The following is a 7,095-nucleotide window of genomic DNA, read 5'->3' on the forward strand; positions in this document are numbered from 1 at the left end:
GTAAAGCCTAAGAATAACCAACATACAAGGGTAAAAGGTGTCACCCCTTCCTTTTTAAGCTCAAGGCCGAGAGTGGGTTATCCCACTCTTGCCATTTGATTTTGCTTACTCACTTCTCTTCGTTCTCAAAACAAGGTAACCTTCTTTGAGTATCACCACCTCAAGTTCGGTTCTAGGAGTTTTGTTTTCCTAGAGTACCAACCTTTCCAAGAAGCTCAAGAAGATCATTATCTTCATCCTAGGGTCGACATCTTCTTCATTTTCCTTCCAACTACCCATGAAAATCGCCAAGGTGAGTTCATATGCCTTCATTTTTGAGTTTCTCAAATTTTTAGGGGGGGGGGGGTGGGGAATACATGTAAACAAATCTTATTTGGAAGATCTAAAGGCTTTGCAAACTGAAAATACAAGTTATGTCACTAAAACATATCTATGCTCAAAAATTAGCTTCCTACAGAAACGTTGTGGTCTGTTTAACGACTGTTTTTCCCTACTTACACTTCATATATTTCAAAATTGTTCAATATGAAAATAGTTCAATTTTATAACTTTTTAAGGACTACTTTCACGCGTTCATACGATTTTTCGACAGTTTATGGTGATTTTTACAAAACTATCTATCATTTCAGAACATTTTCGGACCAGTCTGTAAAAATAAACATTTTTACTCTAGTTCGCAACTACTTAAGGTCAGGAAAAAATATTATGGACAAAGTAGGCTCATTTTCTAAGCTTTGAGAGTTTACGGATCCAAATTTTGACTTACGATGATTCTTTAATATATTTTCTAAAAACATGGACAATAAAGTCAAAAACTAGAAATTTGTCTTTATCATATTAAATGTTTTATACATGTATTTAGATGTAAGTTTATATGTTATAATCTTTTAAATTATCTAGAAATGATAATTTACATGTGTTTATATATTTGATTACATAAATGGACTTGACAAAACATTCATAATAAACTATAGTTGGTATAGTTTATGGGACTCAAATACTATACTATCATTTCAGAAGAACCATATAATTATTCCAAGGTATAATTATTTTATAACAAAAAGGAGTCATAGTTTATGTAAATCTGTTAATGCTCTAGTGAGACACATTCACTTCACCACACCTACCTAGCATACACTTTGTGTCTTGCATTATAACCATAGCCTCCTAAAGGGAGAGGGAGAAAGTTGTGTATAGATCTATACGGAGATTCACAACCCACACCTTATCAGTTCGCTACAGCTAGACGGGCTACTCTAGGGTGACAAATATCTTACCGATTCTGACGCCTAAAGAACATCGTACACGCATAACAATCACATGAAGCATGGTTATAATAACTCACGTAGGGATTAACAATACTATCTTGGTTTACGAGAAGCTTACACTTCACCAGTTTTATAATAGAATAAAACTACATACTACCTTAATGTACAATATTTCATACATCTCTAGGCTTAGGGTTTAAGACTACAGTTCACATTTAAGAAAATATTAGATTTTCTGGAAACATACATTATCATTTTACAAGGAAAAGATACAAAAGTCATACGTACATTTTTGAGTCTTGAATTTAAGACTTACAGTCCATTTTTATAGAAAATATCGGATTTTCGGGAAGTATACAAAACCATTTTTGAAATAAAACAGTCACAAACCCTTTTCATACAAAAATGCTTAAGAACTCACCAACATTCAATGTTGACATTTTTCAAAATCACTTGTATTCTCAGTGAACCTGTAAGCAGGTATCTAAGTCTTTGAGAATTGGATTGATGCATTTTGGAATTCTTGCTTTTCTGCCAAATTTGAGTAACTTATGAACAAGTATAGTATGTAAACAATGTAAGTTTGTATTCTCAATGTACGATGCTTGGGTTGCTATGATTCATTTATATTCAACTGTTAGGATACTATGCAATGACGTCAACTGCCCTCAGACGTTTCCACCATCCTGGTTCGTGGGTGTGACATCAATGTCCATGAAACTTTGGAATTAGAACCTATAAGCATTTCTGCTTCATATGTGTTCCTAAGCATTTCTACCTCAACAACTATAAACATCTCGGTCAAATCAATTAGGGCCATGTCAAGATTCCTCATATAAAAGTTCTCCATGAAATGACTATTTGACTTTAGAAGTGATAGAATAACCAAATCAATGGCTTACTCTATCGAGAATATGACACCCATTCTTCCCAACTTATCATTGTGCGATTTCATTTTAAGAGCATATGAACACACATAATTTCAATCTATGTGCTTACATGTCAATAGGTCTTGAGTAGTTTCATATCATTCAACTCGAGGAAAATGTGACGTTGGGAGAGTCATAGGAGGATGAGCGGGAAGATTTGAAGAGGGATGATGTCCAGTTCCACAATTAACCAAATAAGAGAAAACGTTTTTACCTTTACTTGAATATGGAAGTCTATCTCTAGAAGAACAAGGAAAAAACATTTCTAGAAGAACATGAAGACCATTTATATCTTCATAAGACATCTAGAAGTTTGGGGGAAGAAAGAATTCAAGTTAGTTGATTTTAATCCTTCAATTTTAACCTATAAATTTTAAATTAAGTCTAGGATTCATATTTTCGATTCGAACTTTGAAAAAGAATGTTGTAATCAAATTGCGAATATATTTTAGATAGCTAAGGCTTTTACCAATTTCAATTTTATGAAAACTCTAAGATATTTTGAGATTCATTGAATCTAATCAATGGGATGTTTAATCTCGATTATGCTCTTACCGATTGCGACTGGGATGTCGATGATCACAATTAAGATGTGAATAACCATGCAAACCCGCTTAAACACCCCCAATCGATTTATGATCTCCCATTGATGTGTCGTCTAACCACATACGCTCCATCGACAATCATGAAACAAGTTGTTTCATCATTCATCTTTATATTCCCAAATTAGTGTGCCAGTTAACCACACACGCTCCACTAACGACTCATAAAGAAACAATGTGCATTTTCATGGATTAGCATACACTTCACATTTTTCCCAAAGTAAGTAGAGTTGGGATTTTAAAATTGGTTCTAGTACTTTTATAACATTATAATTTTAGCAAGGTTATGTCTTATCAAATTCGTTCGACTAACGAACCTCCATCAAACAAGAGATCAGTAGGTAAGAATGGACAACCATTCAACGACCATTTTATAGGCCACTTCCTTATACCCCTTATAATATGTATTTGTGAATAAGGTGTACTAGCCATTTGACTGGCTCATCTTATACATATAATATATTAAATAGTTATACATATATATAGTATAAGTTGTATTTCAAAACTTTTCAAAATACAAGGTTTAAATATTAATTATCTAAATTAATCATATAATTATTTAATCAATTTAAACTTATCATGGACTTATAATTGTCTTTTTAATTAATCTTACAATTAAAGTAATTATTAAATCCAGAAGGGATAATTCAATCTAATTAAAAAATTATCTACCAAATATATTTCCTAATATTTAAGGTTTTATTTATAATCACAAAAGACATTCAAAATTCGGAGTCAAACATAATCAGTACCAAAAAAATTATCAAATATAATACCATAAATCAAATTAGGCAGATAAACAGAAAATTATATTAAAACTAATCTCACGTCGTGACAGAGGCACTGTCATGTCGTGAGATACAAATTTTATGAAAATTTTGTTTTTGTTCAATTCATGTCATGTGCAATCAAGGTTTGAAAAGCCAAAGCTTTGATACTATTGACGCATTATATAGAATACAAAATCATTTACAACGCGGTAAACACTTAACAATTAAGAGGGTACATTCGTCATATAAAAGGTCTATGTCATAGCATTTTAAAGGCAATATACTATGAACAACAAAACTAGCATAAAATCTAGTATAATCGAAATCATGGGAGTAGGGTTACATACCTTTAATTCATTTTAGTAAACAAATCACTTGAGTCCCCTTGTAGTGTAAGTCTTGGAATGCTTAAAGAGATGATGCATCTAATGACTCACACCCACACCCTAGAACTAGAAGAGCAAAAGAGAGAAGAGAGTGTATATTTTTGCTTAGAGTATCCTTAAGAAAATGATATGAATGAAAATCATAACCCTTGGGATCCTATTTATAGTTTGGATAAGATAAGGAAAACACTAGATTTGAATAATCAAATATTCATATTTATTCTATTCAAATATGGTATCGTTATCAGCTTTAGTAATATTCCCGAAACCCTAGAATACTCCAAAATATCATTCACCACTATATGGGTTCTAGAATTTTCTTTCCTTGCTCGATTATGAACAATTGTAATTCAACCCTTTTAATTAATCTCGAAATAATTCTGATTAATAATTAATTAGTTCTAATTTATTTTATATTAACTTATTAATCATATAAATTAACAAATCAATTTTTTATTTCCAATTAATATATTAATCACATAATATATTAACAAATTATTTTCTCATAATTTCCAATTAGTTTATCAATCTATAATAATCTAATAAATTATCCTCTCTCTACAAATATCATTCTAACCAAGTTTTAGTTATGAGGGCAACCCAAAAAGGATTTTGCTTCTAGCGATAAGAATATACCAATTTAGTTATTGGCTTACACACCTTAATCCAACAGTCTCCCACTTGGATAAGTCTATAAGTACAATTGCAAGTATAAACCTTCAACTAAACAGCAAAGTGTGCTTTCGAAAGCCATTGTCGAACTGTCATCTAAATCAACCGTTGCCCCAAAGATAAGTGGTCAACTATTCATTCGTTCTACATGATATCGTATGGATGTGAGACATAGATTATAATCGATCTCATAGTCCAAGATTCTACTTATCAATTTCCCGATTCATAACAACTAATTGAAAACATTAATTTAGTCATCGCTCGACCAAACACTTGAGATGTTGGCAATAAATCGTTGAGGGGCCCAACATATTATGTCAGTATTCACAGAAGCATAAGTTGATTGATCCTGAGTTGGGATGAATGTCGACCCTAAGATAGATATACAAAGAGGGTCATGAGTATTACTAGGTGGTTACCTATAATAATCTATAATTCCTATATTTATTCAAAGGGTATTATGTATTAGGGGAATGCAAGTATTAGGGGAATGCAAGTAAGAGTGATAGAAATATGTATATGTGGTATTTCTTGCTCTTTTCTTCTTGCTATAAGATGTTATAGCCTAGTTTATATATGGAATGTTTGTGAGATATACAGATGACTCCAATACATTGGATAATATTATTTATATCCAAGGTGCCAATTAGATTATAGGTTTGTTTTTTAGTAACAATGATCTTCGTAAATTTTCAAATACTCGGGTCAGATTCAAAAATTTGGATCTAGGAGGTGGGTCCCGCATCAGTTTTAATATCGATATTACCTTACTCTTTCCACCAATTTTTCTTCTAAGAGAGAGAGAGAGAGAGAGAGAGAGAGAGAGAGAGAGAGAGAGAGATGATTGGCGGTGAATGGATGTGTGAGTCCATTATATATATATATATATATATATATATATATATATATATATATATATATATATATATATTATATATATGAGGGTAGATAAATGATTTTGTTTTGGACAGGGACTAAAAGTCAATAGTCTTACTTTTGACAAGCACCGAATATACAATAAAACATGCCCATAAATGCCTTCTATACAAAATTTGTACTTTAGGGGCCGGAGTTCCAAATTTGTTCTAAATATAAGGACCAAAGATGTAGTTTGCTCATTAATATTTGACGATTAAGTAAACTCTTTTATTGAATTTATTAAATAAATTAGATAATATATAAGGAACTTATATACCTATTATTTATAGCCATTTTTTTTAGTTATTAATGTGTGATTACATATTCTCACGTATAATTAACAATAAAGTAGTAAATTGTTTTTCTATTGCAGTGTATCACCAACATGACTTATCTTTAAAGTGACATCAAACAAACGAGAATTGATGTATGTGTTACAAACGTCAAATATCAAATAGCCATTAGATTTTATCTCGCTTACCTTAGCATTCCAATGTTGGTTGCAATTTTTTTTTCCGACTGAACCTAATGGTGTTTGGACAAAAATCCGGGTTTCCATTCTTGATTTCATTGACTTTCTTTTTCGATTTTCCTCCATTCCATGGTTGATGAACCTTGCCAATGAAAAGTTTGGAACGTTCTGGTCTATCTCCCGAGCAAAATAACCATCTACAACGCCTCCATATTTTTAATTTTCTTTTTTTGTAGATCTAAGTTGCTCCGTCCACCGAGTAAATTGGAAATACAGAACGTCCAAGTTTCTCTGTCTAATGAAAAGTTTGGTACGTTCGGGTGGCTCTTTCGTGTTCCCTTTCTTAGATTTTTATTGCAAAATTCCTACATGGCTCTCATTGTTACAAAATACATTTTAATTACCTTTGTGGTGCCATTTTCTTGTTAGAGAAATATTCCTTTTGTGTCATGTTATTATCATTAACAATCAAAAGACCGTTACCATCACCTCTCAAACTTTTTCATAAGAAACCAAAAATGACCGCTGTTAATGTTCTTCAAGAATATTTATAATAAGTATTTTTAATATGAAAAGCGCTTTTTGGCAAATATAGTCCATTGATGATAATTTTACTTGTTGAATGACTTTGTAACAAATGGGAACTCTCAAAATACAAGACAAAATCACTATTTTTATTAGGTAGAGAAAGTAGAAATAAGCACTAGTCTATGGGACCTACCGTCCTTTTTTTTATAATTTCTCCCTTTTACAACACAAATCCAACAAAGCCAAAAAAGTCAAAGTGTCAAACTCCCTAGGCCGACTTTATCAACTACATCACCCCACACGTGTTATTTCTCTTAACTCAAAACTTTATTATTTTTTAATACTATTAACATGCTATTGTTATTATTATTATTATTATGCTATTATTATTTTTTAAATAGTTTTTACACTTGGTCCAATTAATTCACATAAAACTCTTTTTCTTATAATCATACTACCACCCACAACTTCACTATTGCGGCTCTCTCTCTCTCTCTCTCTCTCTCTCTCTCTCTCTCTCTCTCAGTACTCTGCGTTGATACCACTGCTT

This window comes from Lactuca sativa, chromosome 6, assembly GCF_002870075.4.
Source record: "Lactuca sativa cultivar Salinas chromosome 6, Lsat_Salinas_v11, whole genome shotgun sequence".
Taxonomy (NCBI): Eukaryota; Viridiplantae; Streptophyta; class Magnoliopsida; order Asterales; family Asteraceae; genus Lactuca; species Lactuca sativa.